The sequence below is a fragment of the Ochotona curzoniae genome, unplaced genomic scaffold (genome assembly GCF_017591425.1).
Source record: "Ochotona curzoniae isolate NIBS_2020 unplaced genomic scaffold, NIBS_Ocur_1.0 contig_1, whole genome shotgun sequence".
Classification (NCBI taxonomy): Eukaryota; Metazoa; Chordata; class Mammalia; order Lagomorpha; family Ochotonidae; genus Ochotona; species Ochotona curzoniae.
This window is the reverse complement of record NW_024464918.1, coordinates 12467718-12487724: the sequence shown is the minus strand read 5'-3', so window position 1 is coordinate 12487724 and position 20007 is coordinate 12467718. Positions and strand designations below refer to the sequence as shown.

At 48.9% G+C, this 20007-nt stretch overlaps 1 long non-coding RNA gene across 1 annotated transcript in view; it reads left to right on the top strand.

Annotated features, from left to right (window-relative positions):
- Positions 1-20007, top strand: part of LOC121159916 — a 116566-nt gene that overhangs the window by 29125 nt on the left and 67434 nt on the right. Inside the window, exon 2 of the long non-coding RNA XR_005884467.1 lies at positions 11814-11945. This is a non-coding gene — a long non-coding RNA (uncharacterized LOC121159916). The remainder of the gene's footprint in view (positions 1-11813; positions 11946-20007) is intronic.

Genomic DNA, 20007 nt, shown 5'->3' with positions numbered 1-20007 from the left:
CACACACAGTACCTGAGCCATCATGTGTTGCCTTCCAGTGTGTGCAGGAGACTGGATCAGCAACAAAGGATCTGGGACTTGAACCAGACAGTTCAGAATTGGTTATGGGCCTCCCTCATGACATCTTAATCACTCTGTCAAATGGTTATCGCTCACAGTTTTTAGAATTTCATATAAGTGGGGGCTGGTGTGTTGACTCAACTGGCAATTGTGCTGTCTGCAAGTGCTAGCATCCCTTATGGGCACCAGTTTGTGTCTTGGCTGCTCCACTTCCCATCCAGCTCTCTGCTTATGTCCTGGGGAAGCAGTGGAGGATGGCCCAAAGCTTTGGGACACTACACTCACATGGAGGATCTGGAAGAGGTTCCTGGCTCCTGGTTTCAGATCAGCTCAGTTCTGGCTGTTGTGACCATTTAGAAAGTAAAACAGTGGATGGAGTATATTTCTGTCTCTTATCTCTATGAAATCTGAAAAGGCAACCTGTGAATGTAACATCAGTCCTACAAAAAGTCATGCTCTAAAAAATAACCTCCCAGGGATGGTGCTGTGGCACATCAGGCTGAGCTGCTATTGTGATGCCAGTATTCCATGTGAGTGCCAATTTGAGTTCCAGCTGCTTCATTTCTGCCCTAGTTCCCTGCTAACATGCCTGGGAAGGCAGTGGGAGGTTGCCCAGGTACCTGATCCAGCCCTGGCCGTTGCAGTCACTGGGGGAATGAAGGAGAAGATGGATGGTCTTTCTCTTTTCTCCCTCCTCTGCCTTTCAGATGAATATATACATTTTAAAAGTAAAGAAAGGGCAGTCTTCCTTGCTCCACCTCCTGGCTGGCTCCCGAGGCTTCCCAGGAGCAGAAGTCAGGAATCTGGCATCTGAGCTTCCTTTGGAAGGAGAGGCTGGGAGGTCTGGAGCCAAGGGTGGGCAAGACAGAGCTACCTTTCACCCCCCGTGGGGTGTGCGGATTTGTGCATTCTCAATTCTGCTGGATGTTTCTGCAGGGTAGCCTGGTGGTGCCGTTGCTGGCACAGCTCCACTCTCACCCCTTGTTCCCACCTCCTTTTGACACTGCCATCTCCCTTGCTGCCCTGATCTTTCTGTGGGATGCTAAAGGAATCTAGGCCCCAGCAGCCATTTGTGAGGCCTGCTGCAGGGGGACAGGCCATGGTGGATGCAGCTGAGAAGCCAACGGAGACCCCTCTTCTTGGCTCATTCCCCACTCTCCCACAGTCTCTGCTTGCTGGGTTTCTGCGGGGAGGGGAATGTCAGGTCCTCTCAGCTACAAGGTGAAGGCTTGGCTTGCATTATTACTATTATGGGTTGAATATCTCTTATCTGAAATGTTTGGGACTAGAAATGTTTAAGAATGTTCCAGATTTTGGAATATTTGCAAGTCCATAAAAGACACTTGGGTCCTATCATGGGGATAGGATCCAAACACTTGGGTGCAAAAGTTTGCTTTTGCTTCATGTGCACCTACCTATAGCCACAGCCTGAAGGTAATTCTATATATAGTATTTTTGGTGCACCTGTGTTTTGACTTGCACCTTTCACACAAGATTGGGCATTGAGTCTTCCATGGGTGACATCAAGTCAGCTCTTGAAAAGTTTCAGTTTGTGGAACATTTTTAGGTAAAGGATGCTCAATTATAAACCTGGCACAGTCGCTCAATTGGCTAATCCTCCCCTAGAAAAATGCCAGGATTCCATAGAGCTGCTCCACTTCCCATTCAGTTCTCTGCTTATGGCCTGCGAAAGCAGTGGAGGATGGTTTAAAGCCTTGGAACCCTGCACTTGCCTGGGAGATCCAGAAGAAACTCCTGGGTTCGGATTGGCTTAGCTCTGGCCATTGTGGCCATCTTGAGAGTGACCAGTGGATGGAAGATTTTTCTGTCTCTCCTCTCTGTAAATCTGCCTCTCCAATAAAGATAAAATAAATCTTAAAGAATTAAAAAACAAAAAGGATGCTTGACCATATTATAATTATTATCTAACTTACAGAAGTGGGTTCCCTGACTAATCCAGAAAGGCTGACTGTCATCTGAATGGAGAATAAATGTCCATTTCTGAACTGCCACAGTGCCAGGCAGAAGCAACAGAGCCTGTCTCTGGCTAGAGTCAGCCCCCAAGGTGCTTAGGTGTAAGGGTGGACTGCTGGGCTCCAGCCTGGCTCTGGGCTTCCTGGTCCTTCCTTGGGAGTGTAGAAGGGTCCTCGGTGAGGGCCATGGTGCTTGTCATCACTGATTTTGCTGGGTGTCCTTTGGCAGGACCCTGCCTTTCTCTGTGGCCAGAAACTATGGAAAATATCTCGGCCAGCTTCTCTGGCCCTTGTCTGCTTGATTACACATCGTCAAGGAGAACTCACCACTTCCCAAATCTCTCCATTATGTTATCTTAGATGGTTCTAGAGAGGAGAGCAGAACTGGCGTTTGTGGCTAGGGCTGTCTGAACGGGCTGGACTCAACCTCAGATTCCTCTTTTGTTGAAAAATTTGTGGATTCTTGACGCTCAGGTCTGAAGCCCTTTGGACATTTCTTTTGGGGTCGAATTTCCACTGTCGTGTCTAAAACTAGGGTGGGCGGTGGCCATGGCTAGTGGGAAAAAGCGTGGGTATAGGATGAACTGCCTGTCAGCAGAGAAAGCCAGCGAGGGGATGGAGAAGTGCGCGTGCAAGGTTCATCTGAATGCGTTTGGGCTCCCACCTTCTGTCCTACTATTGGGGAAGCTGGGATCTGCCATTCGTGGGCATCCTTTTCACGCAAGGAAAACAAGTTGGAGAAGTTAGAGCGTCCTGGCATGAGCTGGGCAGCTTTCTTCCTTTTCTCACTTTTTTCTGTCCCTCTCTCCCCATCATTTCCTGCCTGCAGCAGCAGTGCAACCAGCAGCCAGAGCTCCTGAGCCCTGTTATTTAAAAATTCAGCTGTCACCATGGCAACCTGCATCCGGCTCCATTTCAACCAGAGATACAAGGAAGCAGTGAAAGGGAAAGTTTAATAAGATTAAAAAAAAATCAATCCCACTGACAGTGTCCATCTTTTTGGGAAATAAAATTGTTCCATTTTAGTGTTGTTATCACAGTGTCACTCATTTCATCCCCCACGTCTTCTGGAAGGGCAGAGCCAATGCTTTCTAGGGTTGTTGATGTTGCTTCTCCCCCTGCAGAAGGGGTGGAGGGTCTTACCTGGCACTCAGGTGTTTCAAAGGACTAATGGTGAGGAGACCTTGGGGATGTTCCTGGCTTTATGTTCTTATTTTCCAATTTCAAACCGAAGCCATATCAAGGTTAAAAAAAAAAATGCTGGAGGAGGTCTCATAGCTTCCTCCACAGGGCCATTTCTGTGCTATGTGTGTCAGGTAACTCCTGGGAGCCTGCATCCTGCTCTCCCCCACTGGGGGCGTGGCCCCTGGCTGCTTCAGCCTGTCACTGGGATTCCCAGAGTGGAATGTGGCCCACGCGGCCCACACAGCACCTGCGCATCGCGGTTTTCCTGCAGTGTGGATAGAAGCCTGGGAATGCTGAAGACACCTTCCCTGTCACCTGCCTGCAGGTGGAGCAGGCGCAGAGGCAAGCTGAGCTGAAGGACAGAGAGCTCAGGCCCCCGGTGACATTGCTCCGTGCCAGGGGCTCAGTCGCAGCATCCGGGGCTTTGTAGTTTCACAAGCAATGCGCTCATTTCCCCTCTCTAAGTACAAACGGGGATTTCTGGCCCCTGTAAAGCTGTCACTGCGATGTTGCAGAACCAATCCTGACCAGTGGCAGGGTGAGGACGCAGTTGGGGAGTTGCCCTGCAAGGGTACCCTGGAGGGCATGGGTACTCAGCCCATGCCCTGCAGCCCGCTTGCCCTGCAGGCGTCAGTCCTCAGGCAGGAAAACACTGGCCAGGAAGAAGCTTTTTGGTCAGTGAGACGGTTGAAACACCCACTCCAGCAACCTGTCGCCTTGTGAGGCCCAGGGCTAAATGACTCACCTTCTGCCCCTACACTTGTGGATGGGTATCGAGGCACTGAGGTCTAGTCCAGTCAGGCATTCTAGCCTTCCCTCCCCTGCCCACTACCAGCCCCAGCTCTCATGTATCTTGGTAGGCAGCAGGCAGTGCTACTCAGCCCAGCCCTGGTCTCCCATGTGGGTGGATGTCTTGGCTTGATCCACACATACCCCCAGTCTCCTCCCTCTAAAACACCCCAACTCAGTTCCCTTGCCTACTTGTGAGTGCAGTGTCCAGGTCTCTGGACTCACCTTGACCACAGAAGACATTCCCTGTCAAACATATCCTTAGCTGCTCCCACTCCAAAACGTCTCCGGACCCAGTTCCCCAGGCAATCCACAGCCCAGCCCCTACATTGCACTGCATCAGACAATGGTGTGGTGTGCCTTGGGAGCCCAGGTGACATGTCTCGGCCCAGCATCCCCCACCTTCCACACATATCTTTATAAAAAAAGTTAGCAACCATGCTGGCACACTGGTATAGTTTACAGAGATGTGGCATTAACCAGGCCCAGAATGCCTGCCAGCTACTAGTTGCTGTTCCCCCAGCAGTGTAATACTTGCCTAGGTACAAGGAGACCTAAGCAATTGCCTATAGCTGGGATGTATCTATCTATGCTCTTTCAATGGAAAGTAAATAAATAAAAACTTAAAAAATGTATTAAAAATATTGACAAGAGAGAGGTCCTATCTGTTGGTTCACTCCACAGATTTCTGCCTGATCTGGGGCCGGACTGGGGCCCAAGTCAGGTGACAGGAATTCAGTCGAGGTCTCCTTCATGGGCAGCAGCAGAGTAATTATTTGAAACATCACTGCCGCCTCTCTGGATGTGTGTGAGCAGAAGATGCAGTTGGGGCCAGAGCAGGTCCTCTACCCTAGGCACTCTGATAGGGGATGCAGGTGTCTTAATGACTGGGCCAAATGTTCAGTTTTGTCCTGTAGGTACCAGGAGCCCCTCACTTACACAACCTGTTTTTCAGCCTAGATGCTCTGGTGCTCAGTTTAGAACCTGATATGGGCTAAATTCTAGCTCATTTGTGTTGTGTGTGAGAGACCAAGATTTTTCCTATCATAAGGAGGCCTGCTTTTCTAGAACGGATGCATGTTCCCTCCATCCTTGAAGTTACCTTCTCACCTCTGCGTTTACAGTGTCCTCTGCCCACGAATGTCATTGCAGTGACGCCTGTCGCCACCAGGGGGCAGGCGCGCCAAGGCAAAGAAGCAAGATGCCCAGAGGACGGGGCTGGTAACAGCAACACGGTCCCTCTGGGTCTGGACAGGTGCGGAACACGGCAAGTTCCGTAGACACACCAAGTCTACTTACTCTAATGATTCCGTTCTGTACGGGGTGATCACTGTAGATGCTGGTGCCAGAAGAGACATTTTTAAAGACTGCATTTATTTATTTCAAAAGCAGAGTGAGACAGAGAGGTGGGGGAGTGGCAGGGAGATGGCTGCCGCAGTCAGGGCTGGGCCAGGCTGAAACCAGGAGCACAGGACTCCATCCAGGTCTTGCACGTGAAACAGGTGGCCTCTTAGCCTGATACACCAGAATTCTGCCTCTTCCCTTGCTGAAAAGGACATGTTTAAAAGGCACTTTCGGATGGGGGAAATTTCTTCAGTCTGCAAAACCGAGGAATGCAGGGATTAGATGAGAATGTAATCTTTACAAGTCCTTCAGCATGTGCACGGGGGCAGGAGGGCTCAACTCCTGGTTTCCAATTTGCTGTGTGATCTTACTTAAGAAACGGATGTTTCTGGGCTTCAATTACACCTTCCCGAAAGGGTGGTGTGAATCAAAGGAGCCGAGTGAGAAAGCCGCCCCCCTTTGTTGCCTGCCTGTATAACTTCTAATTTGGGGAATGCTCTCATGCCGAGGGAATTTTGTTTTCCTGACTCATGCGTCTTTTCATTTCTGCAGATGAATATGGTTTAGCACAAAGGAACAAAGAACCAGGGGTGGCAAGTGGTGAAAAAAAGTCCTTTTGGCTTGTTCCCACTGCACCTTCACAGCCCGCGTCCTCTTTAGCTCTCAGCAGGCTGAGGCTCCGGGATCTGATGTGGGAAGCTTGGTGAATATCTGTGAGGATGGAGTCTCCCCAGGTCTCCCACGCAGGCCCCTCTTCTCCAGCAATCCTGAACCTTGCTGAACGAGCTTGCCGGGCTGTAGCTGGGGGGGGGGGGGCAAGGTGCAAACTAGACTTCTCTGGGAGTTGAGAGAGGATTTTTAAAATTAATTAATTGATAAATTAGAAAGACAGAGTGACAGAGAGATCTATCCCGTTGGTTCACTCCCCAAATAGCCATAGTAGCCATGTCTGGACCAGGCCAAAGCCTGGATGGAGCTGCATCCTGGTTTCGCACATGGGTGCAGCAGCCCAGGCACTTGGGCCACTCATGCTTTGCTGCTTTCCCAGGCACATTATCAGGGAGCTGGATTAGAGAGGTGGAGCAGCCAGAATCCCAACTGGATCTGTGATTCGAATGCCAGCATCACAATGGGGGACTCACTCCATTGTGCCTCAGCACTCTTCCTCACCGGTGCCGTTCCACCCCCACCCATCCCTGCCATGATCTTGAAGCCCTTTTACCAACTTGTTATTATAGAAAGTATTGTATGTCCCAATAAAATGGCTTCCTCAAGGACACCATCTAGAGGAGAGATTGAACATGGAAGTGAAGGCAAGACTAGAGGATTTCACATTTCTATGTGCTGGGCAATTTGAAGACTGTTAAGAAAAATGTTTCCTGTTATACAGTTTTGTGTTCTTTCCCTTACTTCTGGAAGTTTCCAAAAATATGTCCACTGTGCTTGTCTGATTGCTTGTTGGACACATGTGCTCTGGCACCCCCGGCACCCCCCGCCCTTCCTGTACCCCACAGCACACTTCACCTCTGCTGGCCTGCTCTCCAAGGTTTGTGTCCCCCTGTGCATCTGTCAGGAATGGAATTTTCACCAGCTCAGTGGCCACATGGGGCAGCACTATGGTCATAAGTGGCCAGATAAAAGCATGCAGACTGCGGTGCAGCCTTTGCTGCCTTCAGCTCTCTGTGCAGTTTATTATGTTCCCACATCAACCCCCAGAGGGCCTCAAGTGTCAGCCACACCAGGCAGTTCCTGTTGGTATTGGGGTCCAGCAGGAAAAGCCAAATAAACAAGACTGCTGTGCGCCGAGTCAGCGGAGGTGGTCTGCTTCTGAGATAAAGCCGACAGTCCCCAGAATTTGATTTCCAAAACAAATTGCTGTGAATCACATCAATATTGTGAACAGATGTGGCAATCTGGCTGACCGGCTGTACACTGCCACCAGCCAGGATGGGGAACTGGGGGCAAGGAGGAGCTGGCACTGGGATGTGTCTCCTGCTGTAATCTTGCTGCTTATCCAGAGGAAGGATGGGAGATGGAGGTGGGTGAGGGCACCCAGGATTGTAGGCTGAATAGGCAACCCAGGCATAGTAGATGATGTAGACAGAGCGATGCTAGGAGAATTCTGATCCATTTGTGTTGTCTGATGTGGATACAGTGTGTGGCTATTGCTAGGCGGTGTGGCACATTTGCTTTTTGTAATTAGACAAAGCTAGTTCCCTGGCTGTGGGCTGTGTTAGCCTGTAGGCTAGTTCAGGGTCCCCAGGAAGCCAGAGGCTTAGCTGCAGCCTAGAGTCAGCAGGTGGAATGAGCTGCGGAGTTTGAGGACTCAACGAGAACTGGTTTGCCCCAAAATGGGAGGTCCCCCTTGAACCTGGGATGTGAGGGGGCACAAAGTAGGAAAGTACCATGCCTGGATAGGACTTGGAGTTGGCTTGCCTGAAGGGACATGGTGACGCCTGGTGCTGGTCTCAGGGCTGTTTGCAGCCCCATCTGAACTCTCGTGGGCACTTGGTGCTCTTGGCCATTTCTTCCTTCATTGATTGGGAACGTGGTCTGGCTTTCCTTCCATCCCTGTCCCTGTTCTCTTCCTGCTAAGATTCATCCTTCATGGCCACCAGCACTGTGACTCCTCTGCTTTCCCAGGCCATTGTTAGGGAGCTGGATCAAATGTAGGGCAGCTGGGGCGCAAACCAGGTACCCTTTGGGGTAACTGCTGCACGGGCAGAGGAGCAGCTTGCTGTGTCATCGCACTGGCCGCCTCCGCCCCGCCCCCCCAAGTTCTTCTCTTATCTAGTATTCTCTTCCCAAGAGATGTCACCCTAGTCAATCACTTTAATTCCTACCTCCATGCATATACTTGATGTTTTATATCTTGGGCTGCACGTATGCCCCAAACTCTAATGACCCGTCTGACACCTGCTCTTGTGTGTCTCAATGATACTGACTTCCACAGACTGGTTATCTGCAGTGGTCTACCTGGGTCTCATCTGGTGTTTTGTAGCCCATCCAGCGACAGCACCAATCATTAAATAGGCCAAAAACATTGCCCTGAACCCGTGCTCTCTCCCTTGCCTGCCTATGTCCAACTTCTCACCTAATCCTGGTCAGTTCACTCTGAACTGCGCTTGCCTGCATTTCCCTTCCACAACCCCCATCTCGGTTCAGATGGCCGGCTGTTGTTTGGATTAACCATCAGACAAGACTTCCTCCTGCTTTTCCTCAGAACCATTCTGCTTCCCACATTGTCAAACCAATCTTTGTCAAAAGGCAGTTGGAACAACTTTTAGTCCCAGATTCCTGTACCATCTTCTGCTGCTTTCCCAGGTGCCTGGGCAGGAAACTATACGGGAAGTGGAGCGCTGGGGACTTGTTCTCCTATGGGATGGCAGTGTCATGGCATAGTGGGCTAAGCTGGCCCCTCTTGGTGTATATCAAAGAAAGACTTTTCAAGCTGTCTAGGAATGAACAGCAGGCCCCCCCCCCCCCATGGATGAGATGGCCTGTTTCTAAATTTTCATTAAGTTGGAAACAATCATTCAGGTATTTCCTTATCATGGGCAAAAATATGATAACCCACCCCTATATGGAATTTATAGCTATGATGATTACCTCCTGTTTACTGGAATGCTTGAAGAAGGCTGAAATCCCAACATTTGTGTGGGATTTGGATTCCAAAGTGTTTGACTTACATCATCTTCTTTAATTCTCAGCTTGCTCTGGGAGCAAGTCACAACCATCTCATGTTAGGGATCTGTCGTGTTTTCTTTGTAAGCCTCCTGCGAGAAGTCAGTTGGCCCTTCAGGCGCCATCCAGTGGGGAGCTACAAGGGCCCGCCCATGTTTTGTGACTCCTGGGACCAGCCTCACTTGCTTCCCCTCAGTTGAAAGCAGCCTTTGGGTTAGGCAGATTCTGTGATTTAAGTCCCGATAGTCTCAGATTCTGCAGCCTGTGGGGGCCCAAGGGGAAGCTGCCAGAGCATTCCGGAGGGGACTTACAGGTGCAATGGAGAGGAAACGTTCAAAGTGAGATGTGTGTTTGTGCAGAGCGAGCTTCGGGTGTGAGATACAGAGACAACAGATCAATCCTTCTCCTCTTGTGGATTCTTCCTTGGCCTCTCCAGGGAAGCTCGGGTCACGACTTGCTGGCTAGCACAGAAGAGCTTTTAATCTTGCTTGGGAAAAGATGGTGCGTGGGAGGCCCAAAAACTCTCATTGCTTTGACAAAGAGGTAACGAGAAGTGAAGCAATCTGCTGTACAAGCCCCTGTGACCACGTCAAAGCAAAGCTGGTCAGCAGTGGGAATGGGGAGTTGGAAGAAAGAGCTGAGAAAGGGCCGGCGACTGCAGGTTCTCAGATAAGATCCCGTCAGTGTGTGCATTGGGGAAGATGCCAGAGGTTTCTGAGTCTGATACAGATTGTTGCAACTTATTTTGATATGCTTTTAAAAAAATATTTTGTATTTTTATTAGTTTTAAAGTCAGCATTATAGAGAGAGAGAGAAAGAGAGAGAGGAAGCGTACGAAAACCTTCCATCTACTGCTTTACCCCACAAATGGCCAGGACTGAGTCAAGCTGAAGAAAGGAGCCTAGAATCCCTCCCCGTGCAGGTTTCCCACACAGGTGTCAGGGGTCCAAGCACCTTGCCATCTGCTGCTGCTTTCTCAGGTGCACAGGCTGAGAGCATCATGGCATGGTGGGCTAAGCTGGCCCCTCTTGGTGTATATTAATGAAAGACTTTTCAGGCTGCCTAGGAATGAACAGGACAGGCTCCTGTGGATGAGATGGGCTGTCTCTATCATTTTCATTAGGCTGCAAATAAACATTTAGGCACGGGCATACATATGACATAAATATCATGGGCATAAACACAATAAGCCACTCATCTATGGAGCTTGTACAACAGAGATGGTCAATATGGTACCTTTGCCATGGTATCCATGGTTGCTTGCATGGTGGTGACCTTTAACACTGGGATAAGAAGGTTTAAATAGCTAAATGTGGTCCCTATGGGAAATTGTGTGATAGTCCATTAGCAGTGTCTGACATGGCTAAGGAATGGGCAACGGGGTATTAGTACTGAGCTGGGCCAGTGCTACTGTGGTGTGTTGATGGGCCCAGGTCTACAGAGTATTTGAGATGAGAACAAAAATGAGGAGAAAGTCTTTAGAATGTTTTTTTTTTTTAAGATTTATTTTATTTTTATTGCAAAGTCAGAAATAGAGAGGAGAGACAGAATGGGTGATCTTCCGTCTGTTGATTCACTACCCAAGCAGTCACAATGGCCAGAACTGAGCTGATCTGAAGCCAAGTGCTAAGAGGATTTTCCGGTCTCCCATGCAGGGTCCCAAGGTTTTGGGCTGCCCTTGACTTCTTTCCCAGGCCGCAAGCAGGGAGCTGGATGGGAAGTGTGGCCACCGGAATTAGAACTGGTGCCCTAGGGCCCAGCGCGGTGGCGCAAGTGGTTAAGGTCCTCGCCTTGCACGCCCGGGATCCCATGTGGGCGCTGGTTCTAATCCCGGCAGCCCTGCTTCCCTTCCAGTTCCCCGCCTGTGGCCCAGGAAAGCAGTCGAGGACAGCCCAAAGCTTTGGGACCCTGCACCCGTGTGGGAGACCCGGAAGAGGCTCCTGGTTTCGGATCCGCATAGCATCGACTGTTGCGCTCACTTGGGGAGTGAATCATCGGACAGAAGATCTTCCTCTCTGTCTCTCCTCTCTGTATATCTGCCTTTCCAATAAAAAAATAATAATTAAAATAAGTCTTTAAAAAAAAAAAGAAAAAAAAAGAACTGGTGCCCTTATGGGATCCCGGCATGTGCAAGGTAAGGACTTTAACAGCTAGACTGTCACACCAGGTCTGGCTTTAGAAACTTTTATAGCAATTTGACATAGCTGCCATATTCAAGTGTATAATTTCTGTATTGTAATGGATTGATCAATGATGGATTGAAAAGAAAAAGCAAGCCTGGCCCTTTACCAGAGGCGGTTTGAAAGGCACTGATCTGCAGGACTGCGTCTGGCCTTATTAGTTCCTGAAAAAGGCTTTGAAGTCTTCTGGACTTGGAGAACTTTTGAGTGTAGCCAAAGCCCCGTGCACACTGGCATTGACAGGGAGCTATTGACTGGACAGGGGTGTTTGCCAGTTTCCCTCCTCTTGCTTGGCAGCAGGATGAGTACAGTAATTACTCAGAGACTGCCAGAAATGTCTTCCTGGCCTCTACTCATTTCCACTTTCCATTCTTTTTCTTTCTTTCTTTCTTTTTGCATAAAGCCTTTGTTAAATCTAATTTCTCTTGGTTAGCACGCCAGTGAGGCCAGCAAAGAGATGTTGGTGAAGATGCTCACAGAGGCTGAAAGAGAAGCGTTCTACCTGAGCTGTTGGGTTGGCCGGCGTGGCTACGGAGGCCATGCATGAGTTCATCCATTTGTTCACCCTTTCATGCCTTCTCATTCATTTTGTCATCAGGTACCAGCTATGTGAGTCATCGTGCTGGCGACTGGAGTCGTGCTGATGAGTGAAGCAGTCACAAAGATGACAGTTGAGGAGAGGAGACAGATACTGAGTCAATAATGCATCCATGTGGTGACGTAAATACTGGTAAGTGCCTCAGTGGGAAATAATCCGTTGCTCTGAAAATGCCTAGCCAGGGTCCTAGATGCAGGATACTGAGGAAGGGACCCTATCCTAGCTGGGCATCTTGCAAAGCCTTGAGGGAGTAATGCCACTGCCAGTGTGGTTGGCACCATGGTGAATGGCTTGAGAATAAAAGCAATGACTCAGGAGAGTCCTGGGGCTGGTGGGCAAGGCAGTGACAGGGCAAGGCTCTGCTAGCTGCACAGGGAGTTTGTGTTTGATCCCAAGATGGGCAAGGGAGCTTGACAGAATTACAAATATGGGTAGGACACGGTCCCTGCTCTTAAAAGGCCTCCAGTCTGGTGGGAGAGAAAGCTTTCTTAGCACTCAACTGTAGTGCAGGTCTGACTGTCCTGGCTTACAGAGAGGTGGGCGATAATGGGATCAGGAGACTGAAATGATCCAATGGAGGAAGCTTCGTTCTGTCACTTTCCTTCTTTAAGCTCTGCTGTGATGGCCTGCTGTTAGGATGTCGACAAAAATAATTTTCTGTGGCCCCTGTGCACAGGTGCCTGCCTTGGTCCCTGATCTCTTCCTTTGTACTCCCTGTCTGCTCCTAGTGTCCTCAGTCATCTTTTTGAGGTCTCAGTATCACCTATTGTGTGGCCTTTGTGCACAGTCTCCTTTTGCGGTGCTTTCCCAGTGCCTGCATCCCACCCCTGTTTGCTCCACTAACTCTAATTTCCTGTGTCCTGGGTCTCCAGAGAACCCTGCATTTCTCTCTCATGTTGCTCAGGGTAGGTGTAACTCCTCATGTAACCATGATGACCTGTTTGATGTCTGTCTCCTTGATACAGCAAGTGCATGGTGAATATGAACAAATGAATAAATGAGAAGAGGGTTGGTCTATCTTTGAGGAATTGGCAGGGCTGGTTTGTGAGATGGAAGACATGGGGTGTGGACTGGGGCAAAGTGTGGAAGATTGGGTATGGCCTGTTCCAGAATAGAGCCACTCCTTCTCTTGTTGGCTTTTCTACTTTCTCAAGCATGTGTGAAATGAACTATGAGAAAATGGAACCTGCTGAAAGGCCACTTGCAAGGGATTATCAATGCCAAGTCTTAGCTCTTCAGGGCAAGCCAACATCCCAGGCTGATACACTGTACATAGTGTTATCTTTGTGAATTATAAGAAAATCCTTTGACCTTAAAATTGCTCAGGGCTGCAGAGCTGTGTTTGGGATTTGTTGCCCTGGTGGGGTGTGGGAAGGTTGGTTGCACTGATGGGGTGTGGGAAGGCTAGTGGCCAGGGACAGTTAGGCTCGACTAGTTTCCATTTGTGTTTTGCTCTGTTCTGAATGCCTTTGGGACATTGGTTTTCATTCCAAATCCAGGAGGTCCAATGTCTGTAAACACATCTTTATAGTCATCTACTGCCATGTAGTAACTGATTCCAAAAATTAGGCTTTAAAAAGTTCACGGGAAATGTGTATGGACATATTTGTGTATTTGAAAGGCAGAGTTACAAAGAAAGAAAGAGAGAATTAGAGGTAGAGAAAGAGAAAGAGAAAGAGAAAGGGAGGGAGGGAGGGAGGGAGAGAGAACGAGAGAGTGAGTCTTTCACCTACTGATTCACTCCCCCAATGGCTGTAATAGCCAGGTCTGGCCAGTCCAAAGCCAGGAGTCTGGAACTCCTTTCCATTCTCCCAGTGGGTGCAGGAACTCAAGCACTTGGACCATCTTTGTTGCTTCCCTAGGCACATTCTCAGGGGGCTAGATAGGAATTGGAGAAGTCAGAACTTGAACTAATATCCATTTGGATGTTGGCATTGCTGGTAGACGTCTAACTTACAGTGCTACAACGTTGACCTTTCAAACTTATTTTTTGAAGGCACCCACGTAAGCTTATCTTCTACTGCTGCTTTTCAGGGTGCTGTTTGAAGTTTCCTAGAGATTCCAATGGTTTCTCTGGGTCAGAAGTTCAGAGCCATGGGGCTGGTCTCTGCTCCACAGTGCCTGAGGCTTCATCTTGGGATGGCGGGGGCTGGATCACCGAAGGCTCATTCACTTGCCAGCCTGGCAGGTGATGCTGTTGTTGGCTGGGGGCCTAGCAGGGTCCGCTGGATGCCACACCCAGGTGTTCCTTCTCCTTGTGCCTGGGCTTCCTCATGACACTGTGTCATATCTGTGTTCCAGGGGCCAGACGAAAGCCATTGCCATTTTACAACTTTTTAGAAAGCAGTGCTATAAGTCACAATGTCATTTTTGTTACATTTTCTTTGTTAGGAGAGAATTCACACATTCCATGAAAAAGAAATTAGACTCCACGTTTTACAGGTATGTTTGAAAGCTACTGCCTTCTTTTTTTTTTTTTAAAGATTTATTTATTTTTATTGGAAAGGCATATTTACAGAGAGAAGGAGAGATAGAAAGATCTCTGTCTACTGGTTCACTCCCCAAGTGGCTGCAATGGCTGGAGCTGAGCCAATCTGAAGCCAGGAGCCAGGAGCTTTTTCTGGGTTTCCCTCACGGGTGCAGGGTCCCCAAGCTTTGGGTTGTCCTCGACTGCTTTCCCAGGCCCCAAGCAGGGACCTGGAAGGGGAGTGGAGCAGCCAGGATATGAATTAATGCCAGCATGGGGATCTCAGTGGTTGCAAGGTGAGGTTTTAGGCGGTAGGCTATTGGGCCAGGCCCAACTACTGCCTTCCTTTAAATAACAGCGCTGAGGATCCTGAGGACAGCTTCAGATATGAAGGAATGGTATTGCAGGTAAAATTTCATGTTAGAGATTTTATAGCACCCTAACCTGGACAGAGTTTTGGCAGCTGTCTGTAGCCCCCGTGTCTCTTTAGGAAAATAGTCCAACTTGTGAGAAATGTCCCTGCCCTACTTAAATGCAGGTATGACTGTGTGTGTTTAGAGGTATGATTCCTTCTGCCATCTACACGTCACTCCAAATCCTGTAGATATCACAGTCAGTTTCTTGGGGCACTGGGTAGATTCTCAAATTTGTGCTTGTTTTAGAGTCATCCAGAGAGAAAATAAGTAAATAAACCGTGCTAGCAGCGAAGAGTTATATTTAAGAGAAAATTCTTTGACTGAACTAGTTTAAATGTTAATTTTATTACTCAAGAGGGTACTTTGGAACTCTCTGTCATTATGGAACAATTAAACTGTAGTTCCTTATTAATTTTTACTGCCTTCCTAGGGTAATTAGTGGCACATAATGTGAATTGCATCCTGCTAATGAATAGGTTTTTGAATGTGGGTGGGCTGAGTCTTTCAATTGGCCATCCAGCAAGACAAGACCTAGAACAGAGGGCCCCCTTGCAACTCCCAGACTTTAGGCTTAATCCTGGAAATATCCTTAAAAAAATCCAGGATATCATACTCTCAGGAAGGTGTGATGGTTGGCTTCCCCCACCCTGTTTTGAAGCTGAGAAAGGGGATAGTTTTTTTTTTTAACAAAGAATTGAGAAAATTCTGGAAGTGGGACATTGCCTTGGTTTACCTTTTTGGTTTGTTTACAGTGGTATTTATGAATTACTCAGTCTAGGCTGGGTAAAATGAGCCAATTAATTTTAGTGGGCAATATGAGTTATATTATTCTCAAGATTTCTTGCATGAGATTGGCAGTGTATTAAAGCTGTTTTATAGATAAGAGGGGATTCACATCAGGCTTAAAACATACACACTGAGATCGATAGTAAGTGAAAGCCCTTGGCTCTAAACCTGGTCCCGCCAAGCCCAGAGCATGGATCCTCAGCCCATGTGTCTTGCTGCCTCTTGGCTGGAATGTGTCTTAAGTCCAAGCCTTAGTTGCCCTGGTTTCACTTTCACTCCTTTTGTGATCCTAGGTTTCTCAGAACACCGGTGTTCAAAGGATCTTAGAGACTGGATTGAAATCCCTTTGTCTTACCAGTAAGGAGATGGAGGCTCAGGGCAGAACAGAGTACTGGAGTCCACAGCTTAGCGGATCTTATTGCAGACACATCAGCGCTGCCAACAGCCCCCAGACTCCAGCTCTGGATCCTCATGGAGAAATCTCTGGCTGCCCAGATAGGTTTAGCAGTGGCCTCAGTGCCCTGAGCATCTCATTAGGCTAGCATCCCTCTGTGGCGAAACTCTAGCCAACTCTGTCTTGTCCACTTGCAACTCAAATGTCACTAGCCTGGGACATGCAAATCGTGTTGGCACAAACCCCTGCAGCTTGACTGACAGTGTGTGCTCCTCCAATAATTGTTTGGATTTCCCAGACTTGTCTCAGGAGCATCTACAGCAGTTGGCCTCTCCTGTTTCCTGCCTGGATCCACTGACTTCTGAAGGCTCCCTGAAGCCCATGATGAGAATGTTGTTGGCTGCTCATGCCAAGGGATTGCGCCTGGCTGATGCTATAGCTTCCCATTTCAGAGTGTTGGGGGTCCTGTGATGGTCCAGAGAAAGGTCTCTTTTCAGAACTGACCCCTGTTGTTTGTCATTGGTACACTCAGCTTCTAGCCATCAACCCTTGCCTAGAATGCCATTCATGGGTGGTAGAACCATGTGGTCCTGCCCTTAGCCTTTGGAGCTTAAACCCATTCGAAGGACAGATGGGAAGCAGCTGCTATGTTCCTCCTTTCATTCCTCTCTGTTCTCATTGATCCTGTTCACCCATCCACTCTTCTCACTCCATCTCTATGAAAGAAAGTACTGATTAATCTATTGAATCTGCTTTCAGTGGGCACTTACTGTGTGCAAGGCTTTTTTCTTGTTTTTTTTTTTTTTCCTATTTTGTAGAACATTACTTTTGCCTGGAATGGCACTTTTTCTGAACTCCATGATGAGTCCTGATCGTTCTGAATTGATCAGGATAATCCTACCCTTCACCTGCCTTACCATCTAGTGTCCTTGGGAAAATGTGAAAATAGGATGAAACATGGAAGCGAAGATAGGGACTTTTGAGAAAGCATTCATTTTCCTAATAAGAAGTGCAGGAGTGCCTGGGACCTGCCAACCCAGAATGGAGAATTGACACCTGAGGCTCGAGAGCTTGGATCATCAAGTCCTAGCAGGAGGAGCCAGCTGTGTGGGAGTGGGCCATGGAGGAGCAGAAGTATCCCCAGGAAAGGCCTGGCCGCTGACCACTTGATTGATCTGTTAGGTCGACTCTGAGGGTGCCATCCTCTGCGCTTCTCACTCAGCTCACCACTTCTGCAGAACCTTTCTGAACAACCTCTTTATATCAGTCATATCTGGCTAGAGGCTATCCTAACAGACACCCAAACGATAACTGGCACTGACACAGTCCCTGTCCCCACAGAGCTCATGTGCATGTCAGCGGGTGACAGGCACGCTGAAGAGGACATGGGCTGTCAACGCAGGCAAAACCCGGGCATTGATTTGCCCATTTCCTTCTTCCTTCTTTGCACATAATGTCTTTGGTCAGGATAATGGAATCCTAACTCTGTCTGCTTTTACTTTTTTAAACTTATTTTTAAAATAAATTTTAGTTTTTCTAATGATTACATGTTGGATCAGAGTAGGAAGGATCGAGGTTGAGGGAAAATTGGGTGTACTCATTGCTTCCAAATTTGCTATTTCTTCTTGTGGTTTCTGGGGGAAGGGGAGAGACAAAGGGGGAACCACTCATGACTTATCACACGTCCCAGGACCTAGGGAAGAGGAACCACCACCTCATATCAACCCAGAGTCCCAAAGTGTGCATTCCGAGGGTTCTTTCCAGGTGGTTTGGATAGTTCTGAGATGCTGCCAATTTCACCAGTCTGAGGATAATGTCACCCTCCCAATGTCCATTGGCTCCATTCACTGAGATTTTTTTTTTGCTGTCATCGTTTGTTTGAGTAGTTGTCCAGTTAGTTCTGTTCTTCTGCTGCAGCACCAAATGAGTTGCCATATTCTCCTTTAACAATAGGGCATGTGTTCACTGCTCCACCCTTTTCATTAAGTAAGATATGTTCTTGCAGGTGAGTCCAATGACTTGGGCCAGGCAAACCAAGCCCTGCTGGATCGCCTACTCCTGGGGCTCACGAACCCAGCACCCACATCAAAGGTGGGTCCCAGGACTGTAAGCTGGCGTTGTCTGGGCTGCTCCTTGCTTTGCTTCTTGCGCTCACCTGTAAGGACTGTGTCCAATGAAGGAGCTTCCCAAGCTCCTCCATCGAGTCTCCTCCCAATGGCAGTTCTTGCACACACACCAGTGGATGCTTGGTCCAGGTTGACTTTGACCAGGTTGACTTTGTCCATCTCCTGTCCTGGCAAGAACAGTGACCTTGCTCAACCTGTCACACTCATTCTGGTTCTTGAGGTTGGTTGTTGCAGCCCAGCACTACCTGATCTGTGCCCAGACACAGCTTTCACGTAATTCAGAGCAGGTGTCAAGACCTAGCCTGGCCTGTTCTACACCCAACCTCGCTTTCACGAGTACCAGTGGGAGCTGAGTCTAGCCCAATCTGATGTTCCACAGTCCCGGTGCATACCCAAGCTGGTGCAGGCTGTAGCCACTCAGCCAGGCCTGCTGTCCCCAATCCTACTCTTGTCCTCACCAGTGGGAGCCCTAACCCAGCTGGGGCACCCTCTTAGCTCCCCAACAAGGCCTGACCCCACCTGCAGTTCTTGGGCGAGCCAGTAGATTGCAGTTCCACAGGGGCGAGCCCACATTTCTCCTACAGATTCTGCTCTCACATCCACTTCTCTCACTCTTATTCTCCCCTCCAAACTAATATGCTGTCATTCCCCTACTTAGACATGTCATGGACTTGTCTATGAAGTCCCTCAGCTATAATTTCTAACCTGGGCATAAAAACCACAGGTCATCTCTCACTACCACCTGTGCGATCCCATCATTCCCCTGTAAATCAAGATCCTTCAAACCGTTGGAGTGTGCCATTGGACTGCCCACGGGACTTTGTCCAACTCCTTTCATGCCTAGGCCCTTTGGCGGGGCTTGGGGGACCTGGCCTGGGTTCTAGGACTCGGTTTGGCTACAGGCACCCATGTGGGTCAAAAAATAACTCCAAGGATGGGTTGATTTCAGAAGCCTGCTGAGTGTTTTTCTTTGCCAGGGATCCTGTATGCTCAGCTGTACCTGCCTGCACTGGTTAGCAATGCCTCTAAGCAGGGGGTCCTGAAGGTGTGCAGTGAGCGTTCCTTCCCCTCGACAGCCACATGGCACTGCTTTCTATCTGCTTTTACTTTTAACTTCTGGATTTTCCAGTTCAAATATGAGCCAGGAAGAACCAATCAAGGAAGCAGCTGCTCCCACAGGCTTGGCTAGTCTGTAGCCAAGGTGTATAGTGAGCTCATTTAGAGAACTCTCGGATCGGTGGTGATTGCAGTTGCTCCAAAGATAACATGTTTGGTGCCAGGGACTCTGGGGGAGTGTTGGTTCCTGTGGAACGCTTGGGCAAAGCATAGATGCATCTTGCTCCTTTCTCTTCTGTGTAATGAGAAGCAAATTTTTTTTTTTTAAACTCTAGTGTTGCCAAGTCAGTCACCTGAGGACTAATTGTTTCACAGCTCAGGGTTTCTTTCAGAGGTGGAAGGTTCTGTCAGGGGAGAAACAAAATGAGTAAGAGCTCCAGCTCTGAGAGTGCAGGCTCTGCCTCTGTGTGCACTCCCCAGCCTTGGACATGGCACCCCCACCCCCTCCCGGCCAGGCCTGGGTTTCTTTAGCGGTCCTGTGTAGATAACCATGGCAGACTCAGCTTCTGTTGGCTCTTACAAGGCCTTTCTTGTGTCTGGATAGTGTGAGCACCCTGTGGGGAGGGAATCTCTGGAATGCATAGAAATGATGACATCCCATGTGATCGTGGGTATGACCTAACGCAAGGTGCAAGTCTAACATCCCAGAATGCAGGAAAGCAAGCCCGAGCCCTCCTGGGGAGTGATCTCTGGAGTAATCCCATGTGCAGGAAAGAGCTCAGTTCTGTCCATGCTTGATCCTTTGTCTGTAAGGACGTCCTGGAACCTGTCCTGGGAAAAGAGTTGTCCTGGGCCCAGCACGGTGGCGCAAGTGGTTAAAGGTCCTCACCTTGCACGCCCGGGATCCCATATGGGCGCCGTGTGGGAGATCCAGAAGAGGCTCCTGGCT